Consider the following 17840-nt stretch of genomic DNA (forward strand, 5'->3'; position numbering starts at 1 on the left):
TGTGAAGTTGGAACTGCCTGAATGAAGAACTAGATCCCAAAGCAGTTAAGACTCCCTCTGTGTGGAGAGGGAGTTAATCAGAGACTCTTTGAACTGTTCTGCTTCTCTCTCAGCTCCCAAACTCAATGCTCAAAACAGAAACTAAAACTAAAGCTCCTCTCTTTGTATCTGAATCAGGGTGTCTCCTTCTGACAGAGGGGCTGAGCAGCCCTGGTTCATCACTGTTCTACCAATGGCTTGTCCAGATCACCCCCAACACAAGTCCAGATATTATTGGCCTCCCCAGGAGTTTGTAGTCCCCTCTGTCCCCACCCCTGACTCCAAGCATTCTGGGAACTGGTGTCAAAGCGCTCTGGTAGCCGTTGTTGTTGTCCATAGGATCAGGCCAACTAGAGGCTCAGTCCAGAGTTCCAGAAGATGTCCAACTCCAAGTGGAGGTTACAGTTGTCTCATTGTTTCTTTGGGCTTCCCTGTCTAACTGTCGATATCAGTGGTGGGCAACCTATGGCCCACAGGCCACAGACAGCCCATCAGGATAATCTGCTGTCCGGCTGCATAACAGTTTGTTTACATTGACAATCTGCAGGCATGGCTGCCCACAGCTCCCATTAGCTGGATATGGTGACCCGCGGCCACTGGGAGCTGCGGGCAGCCGTGCATGCAGACAGTCAATGTAAACAAACTGTTTCACGGCCTGCCAGCGAATTACCCTGTTGGGCCGTGTGCGGCCCACGGGCTGCAGGTTGCACACCACTGGTCTATATCCACCTGTTGTTTCTTATGCAATGCTTCTATTGCAAGTTCTTTGGGGCAGGGACCATCTTTTAGTTTTGTGTTTATGCGCCATCAAGCATGATGAGTTCCTGGTCTATGCCTGAGGTTTCTAGGTACTACTGCAATACAAATAATAATGTTTGCCCTGGGGTAAATGTCATCATTTTCCATCAAGTCTCTGCATCCTTTTGGTTCATGAAATGTGCAATATGTACTATATATATATATATATATACACACACACACATTGTTTCCACTATTTCTGTGTGGGGTTAGTAAAAATGTTCATTAAAAAAGTCTTTGTGGATAGCTTTCCTGCTGCACTGTGTCCTAGAATACTGTTCAAATGTCAACAACAACAACAAAAGAAACAGTTTCCACCTAACGAAATCTCATAGAATTGAAATGGATGTCAGAAGAGGAGTGCTTGCAATCTGAAGGAGGCTAGGTTATTTTTCCTGCCCTTAACTGTGTGTTTCCTTCTTGTAAAGAAATTGTCATTGCCTCTTCATAAAGCCAGTTAGGAGAACAAGATGCAGTGGAAGTCTGCCTTTCTGTTCCACAGATATTTGGAGACTGCACAGAAAACCAGCTTCCTCCCCTCTGCAATTGACTTCCTTCAGACTGTACCATTCATGAGGAGCCCAGTTCTATAAGATGCTGATCATCTTCTGAGAGGTGCTCAGTGCCTGAAACTCCCATTTGACTTCACGAGGAGTTGTTTGTGGGGAGCATGTCTTGGGAGGCACTCAGTGTCTTGCGGGATTGGGCTGAAGATGAGTGGAGGATGGAATCTTTTCTTGGATGATTACCATGACATATTATATTTCCTGATTTTCCTAATCCTATAAGATTCAAGATGGGAGTTGAGAGATTTTGAAGGAACACCTAGCTAACAGAACTCTATGTGCTCCACCAGATTATCCCTACGTTACTCTGAGATGAAAATGACACATTGAAAATGACAAAAATACTTTTAAAAAAAAGTAGATCCTGCCACCTGCTAAAATAAGCAGCATCAAAACTAAACTGAATGAAAAAGGCACGTAGTTGAAACACATTAACATCCATTTCCCCCTGTCTTTTTTCATTAAGTATGCTGAATTACCTGAAGTGTATTTAGACAGACAGTAAACAGCCATCCTGCCAGTATCTGAGAAATACAGGCGCTGTAATTTGTTACCTCTGACATAGATTATACAGCCGTGGTAGGAAATATGTATTGTATTGTTGTAAAAACCTGTTGAGCCATGGATCATGTTAGTTTGTGATGCATTGTTGTATTGTGTTCATTTGTGTTATGGTTTATATTAGTATTATTGGCCCTGATTCAGGAAAACACTTAAGCATATGGTTTTTGTTGATTATAAGGCCTAAAGGAACCATCAGATCATCTATCTGACTCCTGTTACAGAGGCTATAAAATTTCATCCAGTTATTTCTGTATTAAGTCCAATAACATGTTTGACTAAAGCCTATCTTCAAAAGTCACAGTCTTCATTCCTGTCTATTAAGGAAAACACTTTGATAATTGAGTTAAAGGTTGTATCCTCCTTAAATATGGATTTTTTTCTAAAATTCCTTGCATCTTTAGATTTAAGCTATTGGTACATATAAATATAATTTTCATTTTATTAATTGTATTTATTTAGAGATACCACCAGCTTGGATTTAAGAACTTGTTTTACTGAAGCTAATAGGATGATTTTTTTAAAAGTCAATGAGAAGAAGAAGATGGAATGGAATGGGAAGTGGGTGTGTGTTCATTTGTTTTCCCCAGGGTTTGTTTGTTTTTCCATTTAAACTTACCACTGCAGTTTTATGACCCCAAGTACAATAGACTGTGCTGATTTATGAAAGTATCTAGGGATAAAAGTGAAAATGGTTAGTATTGCTTAATTGTTCAAGCTGAATAAAATACAGAAAAGTGTGCCAACAGCTTAAGTGGTTAAAAAAAACAAACAACCAACCAACCAACCAAACAAACCTCATTTGTTTTTTTTAAAGTCTTTCATTTCGAACACGCAAGGTGATTGGTCAGTTTTAATGGTCAGCCTTGGGAAGTTAATAGTGAGTTTCTAGATATATTTTAAGGAGAATGCTCTCCACTTTCCTTCCCCCATTGTTAATGGTCTGACAGGAATTTAAAATGATTTTTGGTGCTTGATTACTGATATAGTGACTCATAAATTCAGTTTCCACTGGCTATGACCTCAGAAGTCGTCATGGTTTTCAGATGACATGTGATAGCTGAAGTGAGAATGAAAGCTTCGAAAGTGCTAGCAGTGGAATTCTGGTGCCAAATCTGTCCAGTGGCAACCTGAATTTTTCCTTTAAGCCTTCTGCTATGGATATGCAGATGAAGAAAACTATCTTCCCCTCTATTATACCATCCACAAAGTCATTCACAGCAGAACTGTTCTGGGTGGTGCTCATCTTTGTTTAACTAAAAGGTCAAAGGTTGTCAATTTTTTTTTCTTGTTGCGAGTTTTTTTTTTTCTTTCTTTCTTAGAGGATAATCTTTTTCTAACATGAAGTGAGTTGCTAACTTCCATGATGACAGGGCTTTTTCTTGAGGGGACAAAAACTAGTTCTACGCTGGAGTCCCATCCAGTATTACACCATTCTGCAGTTGTTGGGGACAATATGGGTTTCAGCTGGAGATGGGCCAATGACAGTCAGTGTGGAGTACTGCGACTGTTGCTGAGGCTGACAAATTCACACTTCAGTAGAGCAGAGTGGTGGTTGTTCTCGAAGAAGCTCATCTGTTGCCTTTGCTCAAGAAAATAGGGGCCTGATTCTATGTCCTCTGTCCCCACACCATTTAAAGGCATGGGGGCTGGGAAAAAGGAAAGGAAAGTCACTTGAAGCTACCTTTTCACATCCTTAAAACTGGGGTCTGTCCAGGGACCTGCAAAGCCTATGATTTACATCAGTGTGGCCTCACGGCTACTCTAACATATGCTCAGACTGATCATTGGACCCCTTGGGGCAAGCCATTAGCAGCCAAGAATAGCCAAAGCATTGCATGCACCAGCCACATCCCCTTCTTCCTCAGCCTTAGGGCCCCCTGCACACCTTTTCCCCCATTTTAGTCAGCATAGTTATGCTGGGGCTGCCAAGTGCCGGTGGCACAGAGCGATTCCCTCACCTGTATGTCAATCAGGGAGCTCCCTCCTCCATGCCCAGGGTGTTCCCTATGGGCCAGTTCCACCCACTATAAAACTTGTTTATGGTGACAGAAGGGAGCGGGTTGGGGATTCAGGTAGATCTGCATTATTATTGGCGGTATTTCATCTGATGTGTCCTTGAATGCAGTTCATTTTGCTTTTTCTTCAAGGTGGGGGGGGTTTTTTTGGTAACTTTTAAAAAATGAATAATATTCTATCTCTCAACAACCGAACCCAGTCCTGGGCGCTCTCAATGGGAGTGATACAGTGCTCCAACATAACTTTCGCTGTGCCACAAACAAATTGTGTATCTGTTTCTTATTTTTTAAAAAAATCAATGAGTTTTTATTTTTTACATTTTTGGTGATGCTATCAGTTCTCTCATTCTCAGTTTTCCATGTCTACCACCACAATGGAATAATTGAGGAAACAGAGTCAGAATTAGTATCTTATGGAAAATGCTGCTTCAACTGTGCTCTGGTTATTGTTAACAAAAGTATAGTTTGGAATCTAGTGGAAGTTTCTGAGGTATGTTAATTAACACTATAAAAAGCCAGTTTGTCCCCCTGATATTTGGACTATACACAGAGTTGAATCATATGTCCGTAACGGCTTTTTGCCTCAGCTTACATCTTCGACTGCAGCAATTTCTGGTTACTAATGTTATACTGTAAATGTTCCATATGATTCACTAAAGCCTTCTTCTTGAATCGTCATATTCCCAAAGCACTGTTGTCAATGGATTCCTTCCCACAAGCAAAACGGAGTCTAAAGAGTTTATGGCTTACAATGAGCGAAGTGATGGAATATGGTCTGCACTCTGTGGGTCCAGACAGTACATGACTGTGAGATACTTACTTTGCATATCTTCAGAAATCAAATGAAAAATGCCCTGGCACTTAGACATATGTAATAATGATAATAAATTAAAGATTTAGTTTGACTTAATTTTGTTTCATTTTCTTTAACATGAAATATTAAACACCATAACATAGCTCAGAAAAAAACTGCATATGCTTTACTCCATCAAATAATCAAAAGAAGACTGTTACAACACTTAGTGAACACTGGTCAACAATATAACTCTCATGATGATGATGTTCGATGCAATGCACAGATTTCCAAGCACATTAATAATGAGTGAACCAGTTGTTTGGATAAAATAAGAAGCTGTCAGAGTTTTCACCCTTCCCTTGAGCCAAAGTTGAATCTCTCTGAAGTTCAAGACAGTTGAATTAATCCCCCTTTCCCCATTTCCTTCCCATACCATTCCACTTGATGGTTTTAATTTGGCCTGGAAGTGTCAGAGTAGTATGAGATGGTATATCCAAAGTAATTCTACCCAAACCAGAAACAAATAACACCAGAAATCTAGTGAGAAGCCCTTTGCAAGAATTCTACCCATTTTTGCAGAACAAAGACATCCATAGAGGTTGGCAAAAGCATTCAAGCATGTGGGATCTTAGGGCTTGTCTACATGAGAGGTTTTTCCAGTTATACTGGTATAATCATAGTGGTGTTGTAGTGAATACCAGTATAACTCTGCCATGTAGATACTCTTATTCCACAAGGGACATAAGCTAAACAGGAAATGGCACTCTTACCCCAAAATAAAACTGTCCACACAGGGAGTTGTACCAGTATTAACTCTAGTGGTTTAAATTCATGCCCTACTTCATACCGATAGAGCTTCTCTCTGTAGACAAGCATTTACTTATCCACACTAAATCAAGTCCCGAGAAGTTATGAAGTCTCATTTTAATAGAGCTGATAGACCTCTAGTATCTGTGGATAACTTCAGAATATCTAAACCAGTGTTTCTCAACCTCTCCAGACTACTGTACCCCTTTCAGGAGTCTGACTTTGTTTTGTTTGCCCCCAAGTTTCACCTAACTTAAAACTACTTTTTACAAAATCAGACATAATACAAAAGCACCACAGCACACTATTACTTGAAAAATAGCTTACTTTCTCATTTTGTCTGTATGAAATTTTAGTTTGAACTGACTTTGCTAGTGCTTTTTATGTAGCCTGTTGTAAAACTAGGCAAATATCTAGATGAGTTGATGTGCTCCCTGGAAGACCTCTGCATACCGGCAGGGGTACACGTACCACTGCTTGAGAACCACTCATCTAAACTACTGTGATTATTTTAAACCACTGAGTGCAACATGACTTGATGTCACATTCAAAAGTTCCAGAAAATAAGTGCTTTGCAAATGATGTCAAATCAGCCGTCTTCCTAAGAAGGTGACTTTCATATGTGTGGTACCTTGGGCTTTAATGAAAAATGATAGTTAATGCATATTTAGTTCAGAAGACAGAAAGGTGCAAACTGTGAACAGGGCTGAAAGTTAGGAACTCATGATTTCTAATTCCAGCTGTAACAGTGACTCTTTCTGTATCCTTGGTCAACTTTTTACCTCTCTGCCTCAGTTTTCCCCCTCTTAAATTGATATAACTATCAATAACTCATGGGCTGTTTTAGGATTTAATTATGTTACCTATGTGTGCAAAGTACTTTAAAGATGGGAAAATTCTATGTAGGTTATAAAGTATTAATTTTAGAATTTTGGAAGTAATAGATTGATGAGATGCCCATTGCTAAACCTGCTTAGTCCCTCTCATGCCTTTTAAAGATAACTTTCTGAACTGCTAGCACAACCATCAAGTTGGATGCATTTTGTATTATGGAGTGTCTTTTTAAAAATTAGGACCCACACCCATGAAATTATGGAAGGAAGGAAGGAAGTGTGGAATTGTAGTTTAAGGAGCGAGAGAGAACTTGGAGATCTGTTCCTGTTTCTACCTCAGACTTTCTGTGTAACCCAGGGCAAGTCATTTACTCTCTCTGTGTCTCAGGCTTCTCATTGTTAATATCAGGATAATGCTTTCCTGCTTCATGGGTGGGGGGAGGTGTCAGAAGACCAAATTCATTTGTATTTCTGATATGCTCCTTAAGGCAGGTGAGATAGAAAACAAGATATTATTTCTTGACAGTAATTCAAATGGAAGCTTTTAAATGTGAAACCAAGGTCAAGGTTCAGAGCATTGTCCATTTTTCTAATGTGTCTTAATTGCAGAGTTAACTCTGGCTCTTATTCAGATGTTGCCCCTAATCCTCCTCCCATCCATACACAAAACCTTCTCAAACAAGTTTGGTGGTGGTTTAAACCTGGGCTAGCTGTCCTCACTGGGGTCTGGGTTACAGCTCAGTTGCTGCTTTGCCTCAGGCTTTACAGTGAGGATGAAGGTTGATAGTCCTCCAGTGCCTTCCCACAGTTCTGCCTGTGTGGCAACAAAGATCGACAAGTTCTCTCAATACTCAGTGAGAGAGAATATCTTTCTTCAGCATAAAAAGCCATGGAATAAGCCTGCAGAAGTCCTCCTTATACACAGGCGAGTACAGCACCGGTGAGAACACAATAACTTGGGTGTGGCTACGCAATGTGGCTGGTCAGACCAAAGTGCCGATCACCTGACGTAACTCCACAGTGAAGACATGTTCTAAAAGAGTTTGGGGTTTCTTATGTGCTTTCTTTATACTTTTTTCTTGTTTGTGTGTGTGGAAAGCAAGTGTGTCAAATTGGCAAAGCATTATCAAGTGTAGGATAAATGAACTGGGATGAACATTTTGTGAAATTCTTTTGAATAGTTGAACATCATGTTCTTTAATCAGGAGCACCTATTGATAGGGGAATGGCTTGACTGGATAAAATCTTATTAGGCAAAATTAGTTTCACGTTTCCTCATGTGGTTTAAGCCAAGTTTGACTTTAATTATAATGATGCTGTTACCATATATATAGTTGTTCTTGGTACATTGCAGAGTCAAAATATGAATGCTTCAGCTATCTTTCTCTAATTCAGTATATGAGCAGTATGGACCTCTGCCACTGAGTTAGTGCTGTTTGCTTTGTGGCATCAATATTTAACATGGATGGAAATTTAAAATCCTGGGGAAAGGAATACATGGTAGGAATGGAAGGGTTCTCATCAAAACATTTGTCAGGATGAGCCTATGACCTTCTTATCCTTCACAACTTTGCAATTTTGTGAACTTTCAAGCAGTCACGCCAGATTCTGAAGAAATGCTCTTCTTTTTCATACATACATAACGTCTGCAATTATCACCTGCACAAAGCTGAACTACTAGGATTGCTCATAGACTATCAGGCAATCTAACTAGGACAGCAATTCTAAGAATTCTGTAAGCTACCAGTTCAGGGAATGTTCAGGTCAGTAAAATAAGTAAATAATCCAGTTTATTTGTCTAATTAAAAAAAAGTGTGTGAATTTTTAGTGGTTGTGAATGACAGTATCTAGTACCAATATTGTACTTAGCAGCATTAATTATGACACCCACTAAATCAGAGACTTCTCCACACCTCTGCCAATTTATTTAGGTCTGAACCTGCAGTAGTACCCCTTCTTTACCAGTTCTGACCCTTTCTTGCGTAGACATTTCCAGTAATACACATTGGGTAATGCCTTGGTGTTGGAGGAAATTGAGTTCAATTCAATAAAACTTTAGCTTTGTCTTCATTACCAAACAAAAAGCTGGTTGGCTTGTTGGTTTGTTTTTAAAGCATGGGGGTAAATAACACACACTAGCTCTCCTTCTGTAAAATTCTAGCGGAGACAAAGCCTCGAAGTTTAACTGAGAGTTCAACTAGGTAAGCTAAATCATAGGTGGGGATATAGTAATGACCTTGCCTAAATATCTCAAAACTACCATGCATTATCTCCACTAGGATTTTACAGTGACATAGATAACACAGGTTATCTTGCAGTAAATGCCCTTACCATTTGACAGTGAAAGCGTAGAACCGAATGGCATGATGAACTATTCAAATGTTGACAATGAAAGATCCTTCAGGTATCTGTCAGTGATAGGTAAGATCCACCCAGGATAATGTTATTCCCTGTGTTTAGAGTTTTATCTCCTGTATCCATTTGTCATTACTTTCAGAAGGGTAATGAAAATCCAAACTCTATTTCACTTAGAAGGTGTGCAAGATTTCCCAATATTAATTGTATATTTAAGTGTACAAATAGACAGTTTGGTGTCCAACAATCCATTTTCATATTGAAATACTCACTTTGTGTACTCATTCATTCAAATTATGCATGAAAAATGGGCAAGACGTGGCATGCACATGTTTGTACGTGGTCTGCAGTTTCTGGAAATTTGAACATAAGGCTGGTAGCCATTGATTAGCTGAATAAAATGCCTGACATGTCAATTACTTTTTGCTTAAATATTTGCATGGTTACATTTGACATTTGTTGGGGGCAGTAATATGGAATTTACTACTTTTACTCCTTTCCTTGAGTAGGCTTGCAGAATGGTGGAGGCTAATTTATAGATCATCAAGAGTTCTGTACAATCTGTACTAGGCTTTGATTACAGAAGTAAGCACCAAGTATAATGCAGACAGAAATGCCATTTCCCAAAGCTAACCAGGTGTGTTTCATGCAAATTTTGACTGAAAACTATTGCATTTCAAACCATATGGTAATTTTAAATTAATTTTATGGGGCATCATTATACAAATGCTGGAAATGACAGAGTTGAACAAACTGTATTTGGGAATTGTCCCAATAAAAAAGGGATTAAGTATCATCATCCTGAAGATTTGCCTCAGATGACTCACAGGCTCAAGAAGAAGATAGAGAAATAATATGGCATACCTTCCAAAATCAACCACCAGACTAAAAATTCTTAGTGCCTAGTTTGTACCATGCAATAATCCATTTTAAACTTAACATTTAAGAAAACATTTGCTGCAGGTATTGAAGCAATAAGAGTTTCATCTGCTGAATAACTGTGGGAAATATACTTTCTGGCACATTATGGAGTGGAGGTAGAGTTTTATACTACTTTGAGTAGGGTGGGTTAAGAATCAGGGAGGCCTATTTCTTCATCAGCCAGTGCTTTTCACTGTCTTGGAAGCCTGTCAGGCCTTCTAGGTTTTGTTGGCCTACTAAATCTGCAGCAAACATGAATGTTTCACAGCTTTATGCATACATTTGATTCACACTCGACCTACTGTGAAGAAATGTTGTGTGGGTATTGCTGTTTGAGTGTTACATCTTAACTAAAGCTCCACAGATAAAAAGTCAATGGCAGCAAGTTTCTTTCTTTCCCAATCTCCCAGCACAGGAAATATTGTAGGAAAGGGGTTTCTCACTGATGCTACTTAGTAATACCCTTTGTGATTTCTGTAGTTTCTGTGAGAAACAGCTACAATAAAGCCAGAAGCTGAGAGGGGGAGGTCAGATATGCCTAGGGCATGCCACACTATTCTCTAGCGCTACCCTTTGGCCAAATAAGGGAGTCTAGCCATCCTCTACTGCCAATGGGTTATTATAACACACCAGGAAGTGATAGAATAATGACAGTACACCCAAGCAGCCTGAGCTATATCTTTCAAGTGCCCACAAGCCCCAAATAATTTGTGGGAACAGCAGAATTCATTTGTACGTAGCCAAGGCTGCACTAATCCCAGGAGCAGTGGAGAAATTTTAGGGGACTCTGGAGAGAGTTGAAAATGCTAGGTGCAAGTTCCTGTATTTTAGAAAATTTGGAGACTTGCCAAAATGTTTTCTCTACATGGGCGAGCTTAAAAAGTTAATTTTAGTTTTACGTATCTTCTGAGAAATCATGTGCTGTTAAAATAACAACAGATACCACACACCAAAGCCACAGGTTCCAAAATACTGTTTTATATTTCATGTCAGAAACACGTGTGGGTGTGGGCGGGGAGGGGAGGGGGGGTACTGGCTGTGTGCATCCACTTGTACAATAAAGCATCTACCTCTGGTTGCAGATTGGAGCTTTAGATTGAGTGTGTGAGAGTTTATTATCAAATCCTTGAAGATCTGATAGATTGCTTTAAGCACAGCTGGCGTTGTTTGGCTAGTCTTTCCCCCCACCACTGTAAGGCATTCCGTGGGTAGCCTGGGCTTGCTGGGTGTGCTCTTTGCAAGGAATATGGTTGTAATAGAATTATTAATGAGCTTTCCATTGTTAAACAATTATCAATTCTCTGCATGCTACACAAAGCAACTAAGCAATCGAGCCAGATGAAGCCAAAGCGTTCACACATCAAACCCTGCAGTTTTCATCTCTCTGACTCCTTTTACCTTTTATTGACATAATTATGTCAATACCGGAACTAATTATTTTACTTATGGATAATTAGAACATTAATGGCACATGGATGCAATTTTGTACTTAGAAGTGTATCAGAAAAGAAGACTGAAAAGCAGCTGTTAGAATTTCATAGGATGCAGTTTTATGCAGAGTGACAACATGGTGGGGGTGCGGGGAGAATGGGGGCATTACTGAAGCATGGGCTCAGGGGACAAGGTGAGTTATTAAAAGGTTGGATGGGAGTTGGGCCTTTGGGATTTGTTCTTGAGTTCCAGTCCTATCTTTGCTATTGAATTGCTCCTGGTAGGAGGTCTTGGCAAGTCATTTTATCTCTGTGTTAGTTCCCTCCCCGCCAGGTAAAATGAGTTTAGTAATATCTGCCAAATGGGGTGCAGCAGGGAAATAGCATAACTTTCCACATCTTGAAGTCTCACATGACATTGGTTTTAAACATTGCTTCATGTTTTGTCCTCTTACCATTTGTAATGTGGATTTATGGCATTGCAGCGCTGTTTTAGCTCCAGTTTTAAAGCAGGGAAGAAGATCCAAATTCAATAATGCCATTACTACAAAATGCATGTTGTGCTTGCATCTCAGTGGTATTGTTTCTCTAGGCATCATGCATGGCTTTCATCAGTAGATTCTTTCTTGCTTTTAGGTGAAAGATGAAACAAAACCGTTACAGAAACAGATCAGTTATGAAAATGGAGAGTTTCGAGCAAGTAGTACAGATTCAATCGTATTTTCTTAAAATCCAAAACACGTGGACATGGCACTATCTCTGATTACTTCTTCAATGTCATTAGATGTCTGTGTATTTGCCTCCATGATATAAATTCTCCTTTCCTTGCTTCTTGCTAAAGTTTATTTTTAACATTTCTCATGATGCAAATCATCTTGGTTTTAATTTGGAGGAAAACAAAGAGTTCAAAATCAAATTGGTAGCTGTTATGTGTATGCCAACCTCCTAAACACTTGTCTCCAAGAATTAGGAAGAAACCCTTCCCAAGGCAGTGTGATACTATTTTGCAGATATACAGCATGTAATAATGCAGTGCTGCTATATAACATTCAGCAGCCTGTCACTACTTCTAAAATGAGTTCCTGAGATGAAGTGTGTATAGGTGCTTTGGCTGGTAATGGCCTTACTAATTTATGGCAGTCTAACATGTCTAATAATAAACCTCATTCCTGTTCTCTTCTGATATTTTCCCATTGATGCATGTCATCTTCAGGCTGGATAAAACATCGCTGTCATTACATATAGTATCTCAGTTGTATGAATGCATTTCATTCTATTATGTTTGGGTGAAGTAGGTTACAATAGACAAGAAACAATAAACAGCTTTGTGTTTGTGTTTAGTTCTACTGTAGCAGAATTCATTTATTTAATTAACTTTGTTCTTGTTTCCTAAGAGGATTTTTATAAAGGGACACGTAATATACTCAGTACATTAAAATTAAGAGACGCTGACTGTTATTTCAATAAATGAGAAGACGCAGAGCAATGACTAGCATTTCATTTATTTAGCTTACAAGTAACTCTTTATGGTAATGACTTCAACTGAAAGTGAACACTTGTCTAAGAAAAACAATTCCTTATTTGCATATTTAAGCTCCACCTCTTCAATTCCTAGTTATTCCTTCTAATCTCTGAGGCCTTATTTCCTGGTGGTACAGTTGCTCTGTCTCTCTGGGCGAGTTGATTTTTTAAAAATACACTGCTAATATTATAAGCTGGGTAAGATAGCTAACATTTTTATTCCTACTGGTCTCAGTTATTCAGTACAACAGTCTTAGAATAAAGAAGTTCAAGCTTTAGGTGAAGATTTGCAGTAACAATTATTACCCAAATTCAATAATAGGGTTTCACATATTACATGAAAACATACCTTTAGACTAGAGTGTGTATGTCGATGTATGTGAATATTAAATACTTACAATATGTTTGTGAATAGCACACACAGGCATCCTTACGCTTGCAATCTGAGTTTACCAGTACTGGCTGATCACAAGGGGCTACCAGAGCCAAATTAATCCCTTGTATTTTAAGAAAATGAAAGCCTAAAACAAAACAAAAACCCCTCAGAACAAAACACTTGCTTCCCTTCAACTTTGAAGGCTGTTTCAGCACCATGGAGAGTACCATGTGGTGGGCTGGGTTCATTCTAGCCTCAGGGCTTGTCTACAGGAACAATTAGCATGCAGCAACCTAGGATGGGAACTTCTTTGAAACAGGACTAGCTCAAAGCACTCTAAGGAGCTGTTAACACTCATTGGTAGGGTGCTCATGAACAGTTAGACCACAGCTGGCGAGTGCAGGGTGGAGTCATGCTCCAGCTAGCTGCAGTCTAATTGTGCAGAAAAGCCCTCACGTAACCTGCCTCCTTCCTATGAAAAGGTAAAGCAGTGCTGAGATCAGTGCATGCTCAAATACTTCTCTTTCAGTCCTGAATTAGATGAAATGTGGTGCCTCAAGCTTCTCAGCCCAACTGTGGCTAGAGCTCCACCCCAATTTAAAATATCACAATTAATTAGTAGCAGTACTAATTGCAAGGGAATATCCTAATGGAAACTGTCAGGCCACTTGAGGGTCCCTCTCCTGTGACCTTCCCTCACTCTCAACATCATATTTTATGAAGACCCTCCTGCCCCACTCTATGACAGCAACACTTTTCACGGAAGGCTTGGAAACCTTCTCATGACTGTCTGTAGGAGTGTTGAGAGATGCTCTGGGGCTCTTATTTCTCTCATCACAGAAACCTTTCAGAAGTAAAACTGCATTCTCCCTTCCTACTTTCCCATTGGAAATCTTGGATGGCAGAGGAAGAATATGCTTTGCAGCTCCCTAATCTCTGGCAGAAGTCTTCTGGGACTTCCACTCCCCTCACCACACCCACACCCACATACACCCTTTCATGGAGGAGATGTTTGCTTCACCCCTCCAGCAGAAACCGCAAATGTTGGGGAGACTGCTGCCCCTTTTGGTTAGTGTGCTCCAGTGTCACGGGGTTCTGGGAAGTCCCAGAATATTGTGCACATTGGGGCTTCCACTAACAAGGAAGCTCCAGAAAAGGGGCAAAAGCAGGTTGAAGTCCCTCCACAAAAGGAGACAGAATTTAACTTAAAAGATCCAAGGCTTTGGAAATGGTTCAGATTCAGTTCTGCTTGAAAGATGGTTCCGATTTCTTTGTCTAGTTTTCTATAAGGTTGACTAGTATCATAGGGGTAGGCACACAGGAGCAGCAAACAGCAGAGTTTGGGAGGGCATAGCTGCAGATTCTGTGGTGGAGACAGAAGGATTTAGTAAGTAGTGTGTTTGGTCTATCTATTGTTTGCTTGTTCTCCATGAGGGTTGTGTGCCTGGGCTGTGGGCCTCTAAACAGGCCTGATGAGGCAAGTCTGTTTGTGTCACTGTTGACCCTGGAGTCTTTGAACAGACCCAGTCTCTGAATTCGAGGAGTTAATCCCTCCCTGTTAATAGGGGGGAGGGGTGGAGCTCAGAAATGAGGTATTTGTCAGTTACCATGCAAACAGGAGTAGAAAACAGGAGTTTGGTTCCTTCTGCTTGAAGTATGGCTCTACACCAGGTAGAAGTTAAAGACAACAAGGAAACAACCTGCCTTGGATGTGCTACATTTTCCTGTCTGACAGAAAACAGTATAGATTTCTGCTTCTTGAAATGCAAGCTGATGAATATATTAGAAGAGAAGATATGTGGTCTGGAAGCACAAGTTTCAACACTGCCAAGCATCCCAATAAACTAAGACATTGGAAAATCATTGTCACAGGTGTCACAAGGGGAAGGGTTGGCAATAAGAGAACTGGAAAAAGTAGAAATGGAATAGTGGACTGGTGATTTGTGAGCAAGACTGGAAAGCGCCAGGAGGCGTTCAATCTGGGTTCAAGTACTGCTCATTATTGGGTACAAAGCAAGTCAACTACTGAGGAACCTGTCCATGGAGGAACAGAACAGAGAACCACAGGGGACATACCTTGCTGTATGAAACAAGTAACTGTCAAGAGCACACCATCAACCATTTTAAGAAGGCAAAAAATTATCATTGGTGACTCTGTGTTAACAAGAATGGCAAGAGACTTCAGCAGGGGACACAAGGACAACAGGATGGTGTGCTGGTTAATCATCTCAGATGGAGACTAGCTGGAGCAGCCAGGAGAGCATTAAACTGACAACTCAAGCGGTTGATGTTAAGAAGGAAAATGCAGTACAAACTCAAACTCAGTGTGTCATGAACAAATTGAACTAATATGACAATGTGAAGAGAAGAAATATTTAATTTGCTTATATACGAATGCTTGAAGTCTGGGTAACGGGAAAATTGGAATTCTCACTAATGAGAAGAAGTTTGATGTAGTTGTCACTACTGAAACCTGGAGGGATTGTTCACATGGTTACAATGTTAAAATCACTAGTTATATCCTTTTCAGGAAGAACAGTTATGGAATTACTTATGAGCAAAATTGACTGGGTGCAAAATGTTTGACAGGAAAATGTCAAGGAAAATTGGGAGCTCTTGCAGAAGAGTATATTAGGTAGCCAAAGGTATTGATTCCACAATCAGAAAGGAGGATAACTTTGTCTAAAAGTCTATTCTGTTTCAGTGGCAAAGTGAAGGCAGCAATTAGAAATACAAAAGCAATATATAACAAATAGCACTGGATATAAATTAGAAATCATGAAGTGCAGAAAATTGATAAATGAAAGAGAAGACAGGAGAAAAGGCAGAAGTGTTCAATAATTTTTTTCTGTTCTGTACTTAGAAAGAAGCAGGATGAGGTGCTAGTATCTCATGAGAATGGTGAAGTGCTTTCCCATCCAGGAGTAAACAAGGAGAATGTTAGGTAATATCTACTAGAGATAAATATTTAAAATCAGCAGGCCCAGATAATTTACACCCAATTCATCTGGACATATTTGTGAATAAAGACAGACACAGGAATGGATTTTAAATGGGAGGCCACAACTTTATTAAACTTAACCAAGAGGAAAGGCACTCCTGTGTGACTCGAAAGCTTGTCTATCTCACCAACAGAAGTTGGTCCAATAAATGATACTACCTCAACCCCTTTCTGTCTCTAATATCCTGGGACCGACATGGCTATGACTACACTTAATTACACATGACATTTGGATTTTAAAAATTAGTACTCTGTGGTATCAGTAGAGGATATGTTAAATAAATTAAGAACTGCCTAAATGACAGATCACAAAAAGTGGTTGATGATGGGGAATCATAATTGACTGAGGGTGTTTCTCGTGAATTTGCACAGGGATCAGTAATAGGCCTGATGCTATTCATGATTTCCATCAATGATCTGGAAGCAAACATAAAATAATTACTGATAATTTGTGATTAACAATTGGGATTGGCAGAGTTGTAAATAAAGAGGATAGGCCAGTCATACAGAGTCATTTGGATTGCTTGGGAAGCAAACAAAATACAAATACATTTTAGTACAGCCAATTGCAAAATTACACATCTAAGAACAAGTAGTGCAGGCTATACCTACAGAATGGGGGACTGTATCTTGGAAAGCAGTGACTCTGAAAAGGATTTAGGGGTCAGAGTTGAAAAATAACTCAACATGAGCTCCCAATGTGATGCTGTGGCAAAAATATCTTTGAATGTATAAACAGGGGAGTAGTAAATGAGAGTAGAGAGGAGATTTTACCTCTGTATGTGGCACTGGTGGGAGCAGTGCTAGAATATGGTGTATAGTTCTGGCTGTGGCATTTTAAAATAGATGTTGAAAAATGAGAAGGTACAGAAAAGAGCTACAAAAGTAATTTGCAGGATGGAGGAAATGCCTTATAGGGACTTACTTAAAGAACTCAGTCTGTTTAACTTATCAAAAAGAAGAGTGAGAGGTGAGTTGGTTAGGCATACCTTCAGAAGAAGAAAATACCAAGTGTTAAGAGGCTCGTTATTTTAGCAGAGAAAGATATAACAATAACCAATGGCTGGAAGCTGAAGCCAGAAAAATTCAAATCAGAAACAGGAACACATTTTAAACAGTAATGGTGATTAACTATTGTAACAAATTACCAAAGAAGTGGTGGATTCTCTATCTCTTGATGTCTTCAATTCAAGACTAGATGCCTTCCTGGAAATTGTGCTTTAACCTAACACAAATTATGCTTTAATAAAATGTTGTTGTGCTGAATACAGGGTAACTGGCTGAAATTGAATGGCCTGCAGATATCCTGGAGGTCAGACTGGATGATCACATGGTCACTTCTGGACTTAAACTCTGTGAATCAAATTACCTGATTTGGTCTGGTTCTCATGTCTTTGGCAAAATTGGATCACTCATTGCTAATAAAAGGCTGCCATGAGATTGAAAGAGAGGGGCCTTCCACCATTTTTAGTGTATATTAACCTTTTGATGCGTTCAATGCAGAGAAGATCTCGCCCATTATGGATGCCTATTATACTTTTATATTTCATATGTAAAATAGGCCCTCAACTACTAACATCTGTTTTTCACAAATAACAAACTCATCATAAATGAGAGATGATAAAATACTTTTTCATTGTCATAAACCATTTTCCCGACCCCACACATACACACAAGGTCATCCAAAAGGAGGCTTGTTTCTCTTTGCTCTGATTCTGCCACCTTTATATACATAGAGTGAAACATTACTCCATAAGTAGAAAAAGTTTTACTCGGTGTGAATAAGTGTGGCCCAATATCTATATTGCTAATTAAGAG

General features: G+C 39.5%; 1 protein-coding gene across 4 annotated transcripts in view; it reads left to right on the top strand.

The window, feature by feature from the left end:
- GRID2 (glutamate ionotropic receptor delta type subunit 2) overlaps positions 1-17840 on the top strand; it is a 1015652-nt gene that overhangs the window by 393385 nt on the left and 604427 nt on the right. The window lies entirely within an intron of this gene.

The sequence above is a fragment of the Natator depressus genome, chromosome 4 (assembly GCF_965152275.1).
Source record: "Natator depressus isolate rNatDep1 chromosome 4, rNatDep2.hap1, whole genome shotgun sequence".
Classification (NCBI taxonomy): Eukaryota; Metazoa; Chordata; order Testudines; family Cheloniidae; genus Natator; species Natator depressus.